The sequence below is a fragment of the Lycorma delicatula genome, chromosome 13 (genome assembly GCF_047948215.1).
Source record: "Lycorma delicatula isolate Av1 chromosome 13, ASM4794821v1, whole genome shotgun sequence".
NCBI lineage: Eukaryota > Metazoa > Arthropoda > Insecta > Hemiptera > Fulgoridae > Lycorma > Lycorma delicatula.
Genome location: NC_134467.1, coordinates 31,630,169 through 31,644,358, shown reverse-complemented (window position 1 = coordinate 31,644,358; position 14,190 = coordinate 31,630,169). Strand labels below are relative to the sequence as shown.

At 27.5% G+C, this 14,190-nt stretch overlaps 1 protein-coding gene across 1 annotated transcript in view; it reads right to left on the bottom strand.

Moving 5' to 3' along the window:
- Window positions 1–6,072, bottom strand: part of LOC142333620 (serine-enriched protein-like) — a 123,444-nt gene extending 117,372 nt beyond the window's left edge. The window contains exon 1 of the mRNA XM_075380959.1: window positions 5,891–6,072. The gene's annotated coding sequence lies outside the window, so the exon portion shown is untranslated. The remainder of the gene's footprint in view (window positions 1–5,890) is intronic.
- Window positions 6,073–14,190: the final 8,118 nt, after the last annotated feature.

Genomic DNA, 14,190 nt, shown 5'->3' with positions numbered 1-14,190 from the left:
CAATTACAGAGATAGAAGAAAAATTGCTAACATTTATAGGAACCAAACAACAACAGTAATAATTGAAGAACATAAGAAAGAAGCTGTAATAAAAAAGGGAGTTCGACAAGGATGTTCCCTATTCCTGTTACTTTTTAATCTTTACATAGAACTAGCAGTAAATAATATTAAAGAACAATTTAGATCCGGAGTAACAGTACAAGGTGAAAACATAAAGATGCTACGATTTGTTGATCACATGGTAATTATGGCCGAGAGTAAAAAAGATTTAGAAGAAACAATGAACGATTTGGAAGAAGTTTTACACAAGAACTAGCACATGAACATAACAAGAGCAAAACAAAAGTAATGAAATGTAGTAGAAATATTGTAGATGGACCACTGAATATGGAAGAGAAAAGATTATGGACGTAGAAGAATTTTGTTATCTGGGAAGTAGAATTACTAAAGATGGGCAAAGCAGGAGCGATATAAAATGCCGAATAGCACAGATGAAATGAGCCTTTATTCAGAAATATAATTTGTTTACATCAAAAATTAATTTCAACGTCAGGAAAAGATTTTTGAAAGTATATGTTTGGAGCATAGCTTTATATGGAAGTGAAACTTGGACAATCGGAGTACCTGAAAAGAAAAGATTAGAAGATTTTGAAATGTTGTGCTACAGGAGAATGTTAAAAATCAGATTTTTCTGGCGAGTGTGAAGCAGGCGTCTTTGTTTTTGATTTGCTTGTTTAATTTTATCTTAATGTGGTGTCTTCTGGTGTAAGACAGTTTCCTTAAGATCCTCTCTTATTCCTCCAATCCACCTGCATCCTGTTATGGTGTTTTTCTAGTAGAGATTGTACTATACTAGCTGTCTCAGAAGACTTGAATCTTCTGATTCAAGAAGATTACTACAGTTAAATTTTGGAGTAATAAATTGTAAAGTAATGATACATAAAAAAATTAGCAAAATTTCTCATAACTTTTCATTTGTTAAAAATAAATATTTTGTTAATAGTCTATTAATTATGATTCTGGCCATTTAAAAATATTCTGCTGTTGCTTGCTGTAAGGTATTTCTATGCAATTTATTCAACTTCCACAATAAAAATATATAAATGACATTGAGTATTTATCATTTTCCATAATTTATTTTAGTGTTCTATTATAATGTTAGTTAATAATAATATACTGAATGTTCAAAAATTTGAACGTATTGAGAATTCAAATTATCTATGTCCTGATTTGTTTGATTTATTAACTATACATAATTTTTTGTTTTTAATTAAACATTAATGTCTTTTTTCTTTTTCCTTTTCTGAAAGTATTATGTGTTATTTTTAAATTTATCTATTAGGTTAAATCGATTACATTTATTATCAAATTATTGAATTTGTAACAAAATTATTGAAAATAATGAATGGTATAATAAAAAATAATGTTAATTCCTGAATTTAAAAATTATAAAATTCATTTACAAACATAAAAAATACCTAATTATTAGTCAGAAGTGATCCATTAGTGAAAAAAAACCTTTTGGCATGCCGAAAGGTGGAGGTAGATTTCACCGGTGCTAAGTAAGGGATAAAAAAGATTTCTACCTTAAAGTTAAGAAAAACTTTAAATTTACTTAATACAACAATGGTTGCATGTGAAATAAAGTTTCACATGTTTAGCCTACAACAAGCCCCATCTTCTTACAATTTCAGCAATGTTTCAGTCATCCCTTGCTGTAAGGGTTGGTCATATCAAACATTGTTTCAGACAAAGGTTTTAAGGTCATGTTTAGAGGACTAACGACCACTTTAAACATATTTGATACTGTGCCTATTGAGGAAGGTATGATTTTTTTTGTCTTCAAAACTTCATTTTTTCCATCCCTTGGACTGATAGTTAGAAAAATTTTACTTAGATAAGTCTTAGGCCCTTATCCAAAGAATAGTAGGAACTTTAAAGAAATTTGATATTTTACTTACAAAAGTTATAGGGATATTTTGATTTTTGAAAAAATCCCCCAATGGTCTGATTTTGCCCATTAATGAATTCAACCGAGATTTTGGGTTGTTATATTTTATGTATAATTTGAAAGTGATTGGCGAAAAATTATGGCAGTTATCGTGTCCACAAGAAAGTGAAATATATACAGATATATATATATCAAAAGATTATATTTAAATAATCTTTTGAGCTGATGGTGGTTTTGGGGTCCTGGGGGACGTGAAACTCAAAGATATGTCAAAATTTTCTAGAAGGCAAATCATGGTACCCATTACAATAGATAACTTTCGTATGAAATTTAAATCATTACTTTCTTTTTTTCCTGTTCAGCCTCTGGTAACTACTGTTTAGATAATTCTTCAGAGGATGAATGAGGATGATATGTATGAGTGTAAATGAAGTGTAGTCTTGTACATTCTCAGTTCGACCATTCCTGAGATGTGTGGTTAATTGAAACCCAACCACCAAAGAACACAGGTATCCACGATCTAGTATTCAAATCCGTGTAAAAATAACTGGCTTTACTAGGACTTGAACGCTGTAACTCTTGACTTTCCAAATCAGCTGATTTGGGAAGAAGCGTTAACCACTAGACCAACCCGATGGGTAGATATAAGAACCTATTTTAGTGTTAATGAAAGAGTCACCTAACAGGAGTTTATCGGATTTACATGGTAATGAAACGATAAATCTACCTTGATTGTTTCTAGTGGTATTAAGTTTGAAGTGTGTTTCACATGTAAGAAGATTCATTAACTGAAACATCAGAATCAGTTGCATGAAGTTTCCAAAAGTTTTCAAATATAGTTCAATGATCTAAGGTACTATTGCTTGTAAAAAGGAATGTAACAGTATTCTTATGTTTAAAGTTAGATCTAGAATAGCAACTAACATTATATAGTTTATAAATCTTGCTAACCTTGGAAGTAGGATGTTTGGGATAAAATTTAAATGCATTGTTGTACTTTAACATTTGCATTTCCAATACTGAATTCCATAATTTGGCAGTATTATAATCTAGCTTTGTTGTTAGAAATTGAATTACAATAAATTCAAATATGTTAACTGGAAGTTGTATTCCTTCAAGCGAGTTGACAAATGAAGAAATGTCATTAATGAATTTAGATAGAAGATCTAACGATTCTTTTCACAGAAATTAATTTTAAAATGCAATCTACATTAAAATATTCAATCATAAATTTATTATCAAGTTGTATTATCAATAAATCTAATGCGATTTTATAATTTTCATCAATTATTGGAAGATTTTTAATAATGGCTAAGGCTTCATCTCTAATTGTTGAATGTCAATAATGTAATTTTTGAATATTTGTTAAATCTTGTGGATTAAATCATTAAATATATTAAAAAAGTGAGGCCATTCAAGAATTTCACCTTTAAACGATGGTAAATTATGGTAAGTTGCAATTGTAATTGTTTAATAGTTGTGCCTACAGAATGTTTTTGATTATTTACTCTATGCTGACTATTTATCTGCGAATAATCCAATTCTTGTAATACAGTCCTTAATTGATTTTCTTTAACATAATTTTGTTCTTTACCCATAATGATTACAATAACGAATATGGCCAAAAAACAAAGTAAAACTAAATTACACAAATATTACATAGATATTAGTGTTAATGTAAATTACGAATCCAGTTTCAATGTAGTGAAGAAAGCACCAAAATAATATTTTTGTTCATTCATAATTTAATTATTATTGAAGATCAGCAATGGAAATTGAATTTTCCAAGCTGCAATTTATATATATATATGTATATAAAACAATATTAGAACTTCACATATAGCAGATATTTAACATAATTATTTAACTATCTGGTCTTATCCATTTTTTTGGTCTGCCAGGCTGGATCATTTAATCGGAGCCCAATTTTATTTAGATCTTATTTTATCTTGTTAATTTATTCAAGATACAAGATATCCTATTATTCAGGAGACTAAGCTAGAATATACTCTCACCGGTTATCTTCCTATTATTTAAACATAAAAATACTGTTACATCCCCTTTTACAAGCAACAATAACTTAGATCATTGAACTATATTTGAAAATTTTTGGAAACTTCATGCAACTGATTCTGATGTTTCAGTTAATGAAAGTTCTACATGTGAAACACACTTCTAATTTCATACCACTAGAAACAATCAAGGCAGATTTATTGTTTCACTACCACGTAAATCTGATAAAATCCAGCCCGGAAGACGAAAAATAATGTACAATTCCAGCCATGGAGTAATTTGTTGGTTGTGTAAACTGTATATATTAAGTAATTGTCAGATAACCAAGTAATGTTAAGCACTTCCTTTATTTATTTTAAACTTACATTGAATTAATCATTACACTGTTTCAATAGTTTCCATTTTTAAATATATATTAAATATGCTGTCTAACTAGAACAGATATAGAATTTAGTAATGTTATCTGTTCAACATTTTAAAGGAAAGGTGAAAATTCAGACATTAATAGTTCTAACAAAAATTAGATGAGCTGGTTCATTAACAAATAAGAAGAGAAAAAAATGACAGATGTTTACATTCAGCAAAATGGCAAAGAAAACAGATGAATCTGAACAATACTGAGCATTATTACCATCAAAGAAAGTAATTCTTATTAGTACTACCTACACTGCAGATGGTTTACAATTATCACAATCATAAGAAAGAATGCAACAAATTAATGAGCTCTTTCATTCAGGAAACTATGAATTACACACAGTTTCCAGTATGTGTGGAATGTACAGTAATTAAGACTATACCAGACTCTTTAACAGTTTTACAAAATTAAAAATAAAAGTTATCGTAATATTTTTCCCCCTAAAATGATCAACAATTTTGTAGAAAAAATTAAACTAGCAAGTTACAAATTAAATATTTCAAGTATGTAAAATGAATTACTTGTAAAATGTGTACTATTTTTATGTGTAATTCCAGCATAAAAGTTTCTTTATAGTTTGATAATGATTTTTTTCTTTATAAATTGTTTTATGAATTAAAAAATTATAGTTTTTATGAATCAAAGAAAAAAATTAACGAAAAGGGCAAAAAGAGGTTTGATATTTGCTGCAACAGTAACAGAATAACAAAAATGTATCGCTGTCTCTCTACTTTGAACTGTTGTGTCGGGTTACATGAAAACAGTCTGGTTTTATTAAGGTGGATTTGTTCTTTTTTTAGTAGTATCTTTGTAAATAAAAAAATGGAAATAAATTAAAATATATAAAAAATAATAGTTTCTGTATTCTATTGTACAGTTTAATTAAAAAGTTGTAATGGCATGAACCTGACATTATTTTTGAATAAATTATTTTTCTAGGTTAGATGCACAATATTATTTTATAAACTAAAAATATGGCTCCGTAATTGAAATCAGTAAAACTACAAATTAATTTAATTTAATTTATCACCCCATCGATGGCACAGGCGAACTTGTCTATTATATCAAAGATCCAGATTCGATTCTCGGCTTCGGTCCAGAAAGTGTGTAACGAATAGGCCCCTGACTGATTACTTGGGACTAGATTTTAAATTATCTAAAATAATTGTTTTTAACACATCAACCATATTTTGCTTACCCCACGAACACAGTACGTTTAGATTGTACAATAATTTTATTTCCTTGGTTAATTATGTATTGCCCATTTAACCTAAAATTTACAACCATGCATGTAACTTGTTTCATATCTGTTTGTATATGTTTGGGATACCATTTCGCCGGTATTATAAATAGAAAACAATGTTAGAAATGTTTGGATATGATATTAAGAAATAGTTATGTAAAAATAGGACAGTGCACATTGTATTCTAAAATGCATTACGTAAGTATGGATACACCAGGAAAAACAATAATTTTAAATTCTATTAAAATAATAATATAAAAAAACTTACCCCAATCAATGAGGGTCGCTATCTAAAATGAACAATGCATAAGAAATAGTAATAGTTAATAATATATCAAGTGTGATCACAGACGCAAAGATCCAAATTGAACAGCGTATCGCAGGCCATCAATAACCACTTTATAATCAACCCGAGTCTGACTGCTGGGTTTCATATTCTGTCTACGTAATTCACTGTCGTTCCCCACCCTGCAACTTCTGTTGCGTTAAGAGAAACAAATCTCTTTAACCGCCAGAGCAAAATAAATTATGAAAATTTATTTCCTGCACCGCACTGTTACCTCTGATAATAACAACCGACCGTTCTCAAAGTTCTCCGATAAAGTTCTCTTATATTTGTCATCGCTTTTAAGTCGATATACAAATATCATTAATAGTACAACCAACCGTATTGTCCATTGGAGAATTTAACACGATTTTAAATATTTTAGGAAATTTTTTTTATACATATATATATATATATAAAAAAGTAAAATTATACTATATTGATTCGTTATTAAATTTAAAAAAATAAATAATAAAAATGTTATCATAATATTAAAAATGAGTTTTTTTATTCATCTTCCTTACAGCTTGGAAGAATTTTTCTATCTAAACGTATTGAATAAGGCAAACTCAACAAAGGGATTTATCTGATGCCAAACTTGGCGGTTATGGGGCCAAGGAAGAAGAAAAATCTGTTTAAATGGCAACATAGCATCTATCAATCACTAAATGTTAGAACTGTGTTCATATACAAGCTCTCCCTATTAAGAATAAATAGTATTCGCTGTATATTAACCAAAGCGAACTGGTGTCTTAAATAATTTTGAAGTAATTTTCAGTTTCAGTAAACCTTATTATTATCTCTTAATAAATAATATACTAAGTTATTTATTTATTTGTATACTCACACACGCGCGCACAATTTTTATACACATTTATTATTAAAAAAAAAAAAAAAAAAAACAATTAAGATGACAAACTTTCTTTCTGCGTAATTAATGACATCCAGTGTTGCGAATGAATACGTTGGAGGTCTCCGGTTCGTTTTTCAATTTAGACGTAAGATTACAAATCTACAGGTTAACCGGATTAAAAAAACTGAAGATTCTGCGTTGAGCTGTTTGAATTAGCGGGTTTTTTTTAATACTTCATTCTTAATTTGCGTATAAAAATAATTTTTAAGGCGACAACAAATTCAAAAATAAATAAATAAAACCCATCAGACGCTGAAAGGGAACGTAAAGCGTAAATTTGCATGTTTTATTTTTGACTTATTTAATTTAATTGTTTCATAAGATGACATACTCAATCTTGCTATTGCGTAGGGATTGTAAAAAAGCGGTATGCTGTCTTAACCTTGAACTTTCGTAGATGGTTGGAGTGGGGAAGGGTTACGTAACAACTGTGTATAACAAGACGCTGGCCAGACAGGGTGGCAAGGAACTTTTATCATCTTCATCACTCACTCATTACTAAAACAAATATTCATTATCTATTTATCTCAAACAATTTATTAATTTGATTTGACAACATATTAATATACAGTTATTTTTTCCTTTAATTTTGACATGAATTTTTAGGGTGTAAAAACATTGATCCAGACTGGGGGATTCGAAGACAGAACCCTTTTGCAACATACTTTTATTTTCAAACGGTTTTTTAAACACACAAATCAGTACTATAATTTATTTATTAATCTCGTATTGTTAGCGTTTTAAAATTTAACGGTTGTATTAGTTAAAATGGAATATTTAAATAGGCACTAATTTAGTAAATGCAATGACAGGTAGTTTATTTAATGTGTATAAATAAGGAAAGGAAAAAAGACGGTTTTCGGGAGTAATATCGCACTCAATAGTCTCAAATGGAAGGGTTAATAAAATCTTGTGTGTGTGTGTGTGTGTGTGTGTGTGTGTGTGTGTGTGTGTGTGTGTATGTCTGCGCGCGCGCATGTTTATGTGAGATTTTATTTAAGGTAGCTTTAGGTACATTACATTATACTAAGTATGTTCCACTTCAGTAATTTTAAAATTTCTACGAAAGAATTTCTGTTAAAAAGATTATTTAATTTATTTGTATTTTAACTAAAATAATGATTAAATATTTCCATCAAAATAAGTACCGTGTACTTCGAAAATAATATTTGTGGTATAGTCGATTATCCGGTTCTTCATTTGTAATTTATTTTCAAATGTAATTATATGCATATGTTAATATTTTTATTTCAAGTATTTTATAAAAATAATTATTTTTCAAATGTCATTACTTGATAGAATCATGGTAAATAGTACGTATTTTGTGAAATACTTATTATTGCTAAATAAATAAAAAAAATATAAATATTTTAACTAGATAAATAAATGAAAACATATAGTCGATAACTTTTGCAATGGAACATACAGTAGATGACTCCTTTCTTTTTCTGTTTAGCCTCCGGGAATTACTGTTCAGGTATTACTTCAGAGGATGAATGAGGACGATATGTATGAGTGTAATTGAAGTGTAGTCTTGTACAGTTTCATTTCGACCATTCCTGAGATGCGTGGTTAATTAAAACCCAACCACCAAAGAATACCGTACTTAGGGACGGGAATATTCCCACCCCTAAGTTGGATCAACTGACAAATTTGTACCAAATTTTTAGATCCTATGATGCCTCTACAAAAATTAAAAATTTTTGAACGGCGATACGTACCCCTCTCCTTTAAATAAATTCAAAATTTTATGTTATCAAATTCCTCATATTCTTGTATGTAGACATACCGCAATATTTGAGCAAAATTTCAACTTTTAATGGTTAATGGGGACACAATAATTCAGCATTAAGCAGGTAATGAAAAAATTACAAGAAATAAAATTATAAATAAATAATATTTATTTTTATTATTTTAAGTGTGAATAAGTATATCAAAGATTAAATTCCACGGAAAACTAAATGAACTGTTCTGGCATTTGCCCTATTGTATCAAGGGAAACTGTGGCAAAACCTTGATAAGAACAGCCTAACAATATTTATGTCTATGGTATATTATCAGATTACAGGCATATAAAATAGTAAAAACAACTTATACATTATGATAATATTACAATTTTAATTATAATAAATCTTTACGATTTATAAATTTCTTCCACATCTGATATCCATCCTTTTTCCCTGAAAAAAAGAAATAAAAATTATTATAGTAACGATCTACAATCTCTTATCAATAAAATATATCGAAAAAAAGTTTCATCTGTTACACCCATCTTCAGGATAATGTAGAAAGATTCGAGTGAAAAAAAAACATTATGTGTCACGATGGTTTATTACAAGTAATGAGTATATTACTTCAGCTAACAATCGAATATGAATACATTTTTGATAAAATATTAAAAAAGGCTTATATAATATGAAGAAAATTATATAGAATGTAATCGATATATGAATTAACAGAATAAAAGTTCTGAAATTACTTTGAGAAATGAACTCAAACATAGAAATTTACAATTATGTAATCTATTCTGATCAGTTTGAGATAAAAATCTAAACAGTATTCTGGTCCTGTGTACTGATATTTGCCATATATAAAAAAAACACAAATCAGTTATTTTTCCATTATAAATAAATTAAAAAATTATTGTGCTTTAATGAGCAAAGATCGTTAGTATGCTTAATTTACAAAATGTATAAACAAAATTGCACCTTTCATATGAATGACGTAAACAAATAAATTGATTTCAACTTTTGATGAGGGAGATAACATTTAATGAATCAATAGTTTTTTAACTAATATTTCTTCTGTTACCCCTTTAGGCTATCTAATGATGGCATGTAGACCCCAGTCTGGTCTTTGAAACTCTTGCTGATTGCAATCTTAGTTAGCAGTAATTTTACTGTTAAAGCTAAATATTTAAAACTTATATTTAGGTATAAAATAAATAATAGGGTACATAGGGCTATTAGTCCCTAGTCAAATGTACGTAGGCTACTCTCGCATCGTTTAAAATACCACATTTGGCCTTATAATTGGTACAAAAAAATGAAGTCGGACCTTTTTATAACAACTCCGTTTTTGTCTGTGTGACAATCGATGCGGTCGATGTCTGTACATAGTTATGGTCAGAAGTATGAATTTAGCCGATGGCAGGATTTACCTTCACAAAAAATCTACTTGGTTGGCTATAGTTGAACGAGTCGACTCCCATACATTCAATCAATCAATCACAAAATCATATTTTTATAAAATAAAAAAATTATGTAATTAAACATACATATATATATATATTTATACAAAATAAATTACAATTCAAAAATTATTTGATTACATATTTTTATATATATCATTGAGATAAAAAAACCCAGGGTTGTTTTTTAATTTTTTTATTAGTATTGTTTAAAAATCTACAGTTATATTGTTAAATTTATAATTGTATTTTTAATTTAAAAAAAATGTTAATTGTATTTTAAATAAATTGTTAAAAAGGATATTTTTAAATGTTAGGTAATCTATTAAAAATAGCAAAGAAAACACAATAAAGTCCCTCCTCTTAAGCCAAAATATCATTGAGTTACAAGATTAAATATATCTATTATGTTTATTCAACCCTTTATAGGTCCTTCGTACCTATTTGTACCACCAGACATTAGAGGTCATATTGTATACAAAATTATATATAAATTAATTATTATTGTTCATTTAGATTGTATAAACGCCCTTTGGTACAGTCACATGCCAGATTTTAATTTTCCCGCTTCTATTGTTACAGATCGCTGTTGACTTAAAAGCGGTTTGCGACTACAGCACCAGCGGTTTGTTGGAGGGAGAATTACGTCCGTTTTGTGGGATAGTTTTATTTTTGATTGTACGTTTACAATATCTTCTATTTTAACAAGGTAAGTTACTAGATGATAAGAAAAATAATATATTTTAATTATTGTGTATTACTTTTTAAGGATTCAAGACATTATTTTAATTACGTATGAATAAATATAGCATCATCAGATAACCTATAAATAAGGTACTGCTTACATGCGTTTGAAATGCAATTTACAGAAAGTACTAACAATTTGAGTGTTGTAAATTAGTTCAAAAGAATCCTTGAATATTCTAGTTTGAAGTGATATAAGCAAATATATGGAGTTTTTTTGTTGAGAAGGTGTTATAAAACTTAAATCATGAATCTGTACAAAACTTAGATTATGTTACTTCTTTTATGACGGTCAATAAAATCAGTGCTTCTGCGTTTTGCGATTACTGAAAGAATTTATAGAAACTTAATAAAGTGGAACCTATATTGTAATATTCTTTTTTAATTTGATCTGATTCAGGTTTAAAAATTTATCATATTAAATTATATCCATAAATTAAATCATTACATGATGCTTATAGGCCTTCAAAAATTATACCTCTATTTTGTTCTTATTGTAAGTGAAATGTTACTAGCAACTGTTTATGCTAATAAAAAGCTATTTTATTTTATTTTAATATACAAAAATTCAAAATGTAATTTTGTAAAATATGAAATCAGAAATATACTACTTATTTCTTAATGAATGATGAAGTTTAAGGAGAGAAGCTTCTTGTAACAATACATGCCAATGAAGCTGATAAAAAGGAGGTTCAAGATGTGGGTTATAGCCTCTGGCACAACCAGTATTAACTATTATGTTATTTCATAATAATATACTGTACTTTCAAAAATTTGAATGTATTAAGAATTGAAATTATCTACGTCCCGATTTGTTTGAATTTGTAATGTTTAATTATGTATAATTTTTTGTTTTTAATTAAATGTGAATGTCTTCTTTTTTTGAAAGCGTTATGTATTATTTTTTTAATTTATCCATTAGGTTGAATGGATTACATTTATTACCAAATTACAGTTGATTGCAAACATATTTGAGGTGATGGGTTACTGCCTCTTTGACAATTTCTTTTCAAATATTGAAATGATTAAACAATTATTACAAAAAAATATATTTATCTGCGCTACAATTAGACAGACTAGAAAGCTTTTCCCTAAAAATCTTGTAAAAGTTGATAGAAAAATGAAAATGGGTGGGATGGACTTTGCTATGTGGGGACATTGTGGTTTCAAAATGGAAAGATGGAGGAAGAAAATTTGTATGTGTTTTTTGCACAATGCCTATGAGAAAAATCAAGTGTTATGTATAAACAAACAGGGAGTACGAGTCAACAGATATGTGGCTGACATTGATCAGTTTGTTCAGCTTCACTCTGCGTATAATATAGGTTGGGTTGTAAATCTCATTGATGATGGATGAAGTTATTTTACTACTTTAATTTATCATATCTTATCTTGTATACCATCTTAAATGATTTTAATAAGAATGTTCCCATCAAATTCTGTTTGCAGATTTATATGTCTAAATTTACATATATATACACACATATATATATTGTATATATATATATATACAATTTTTCTAAATATCCAGTTTCCAAAAAAAATGGGTTTCTCAACCCTGACCATCTCTTGCTGACCATTTGATAAATAATAATCATGATATGACTAATTTAGAAGATAATTTGGAAATAGTTGGAAAAATAAATATTGAAGATGAAAATAGTAATAAAAAATTGGAAATTTTAGAAAAATTGTATATATATTATACACATACAATTATATATATACAGTTGTAAACATGAATTCTTATTTTATTTTTAAACAAACAATTTTTTTACAAAATGTAAAAAGCTAAAAATTTTATTGTGTGGCTGTAAACAGTTTTAAAAATTATAAAAAAACCATCACTGAGGATGGGCTTAGGCCCGAAAGCGCTTAGATGGAATAAAATATTAAAGGTAAGAATGTTTCTCTAATTCTGTGCTTCATGGAGGCTGAAAGAATATTATATTGTACATATAGATATTTACATATAGAGAAAGAAAAAATGGACTATAATAAGGTTAACCTAAATAAATTAATAATATTTTTATGGGTAAGAGTCATTTTGTATTAGCAATTTTCTTGTTCTTATTTTATTTTTAAAATAAAAAAAAATGTTTGATAAAAAATTTTGTATGATATGTACCACTGCCCACATGGTAAGTGGTACATATATGTATATAACAGGGCCTAACTGCCACAGATTTGGTAATGGATGTCCAATTTTGACGGAAATACATTATTAATGCCTAAGTCCACCAGCCAAGTAAAAAAAAATATTTTTTTTAGGCCCCAGAGTTGTGCCCTATAAAGTGTTAAAAGAGATGAATGAATCTCAGTCATTTAATTCTTGTTTGAGATATAATGATAATTAAAATGAAAAAAAATGATGTTATTGGAAAATCCGTAAAATAAATTTATGCTAGTGAAAATGATTCTGATGATGACATCAACATTGAGTCTTAAAGACTCATTATAAATCTTATTAAAGATCTTGTATGGATACTCGTGATATAAAAAAGTTAAAATCTTGCAGTAATAAAATGTAAATTAATGATGCATCAAAAAATTTGTGGATATTTCAAATAATTTTTCATTTGTTAAAAATGAAGTCTATTAATTATGATTCTGGCCATCAAAAAATATTCTGCTATTGCCTGCTGTAAGGTATTTCTAATTTATTAATTTATATTGTTCAAGCTGTAACTTTCTTCTACCCACAATAAAAATATATAAATGATTTTTGTATTTATTGTTTTTCCATAATTTATTTTAGTGTTCTATTATAATGTTATTTTATAATAATATACTGTACGTTCAAAAATTTTAATGTATTAAGGATTGAAATTATCTATGTCCCGATTTGTTTGAATTTTTAATGTTTAATTATATATAATTTTTTGTTTTTAATTAAATGTGAATGTTTTTTTTCTTTTTTTGAAAGCGTTATGTATTATTTTTTTAATTTATCTATTAGGTTGAGTGGATTACATTTATTACCAAATTACAGTTGAATTCATAATGAAAGGGTTTCTATAAAAATAATAACTATAAATAAAATTATTGGAAATAATGAATGCTATAATAAAAGATAATGTTATTTCTTGAATTTAAAAATCAGAAAATCTGTTTACAAACAAAAAATATGTAATTATTGTTCAGAAGTGATTCATTAGAAAAAAAACTAGAATTTTTAGGTTTCTTAGTACTAGTTTATAAAACTGGAAATGAAACTCTAAAGAACATGAAAACTGCAAAGAAAGAAAGAGGGATAGTATAAAATATGGAACAAAAGAACTAAAATTTGAAAAGGATTCAGAAAAAATTCTAACTTAAGTGATTATTAACCTGAGCAAAAAATATAATAAACGCAATTAAGTTTACTCGTTTTTACAACTAATAATGACTTCTAAT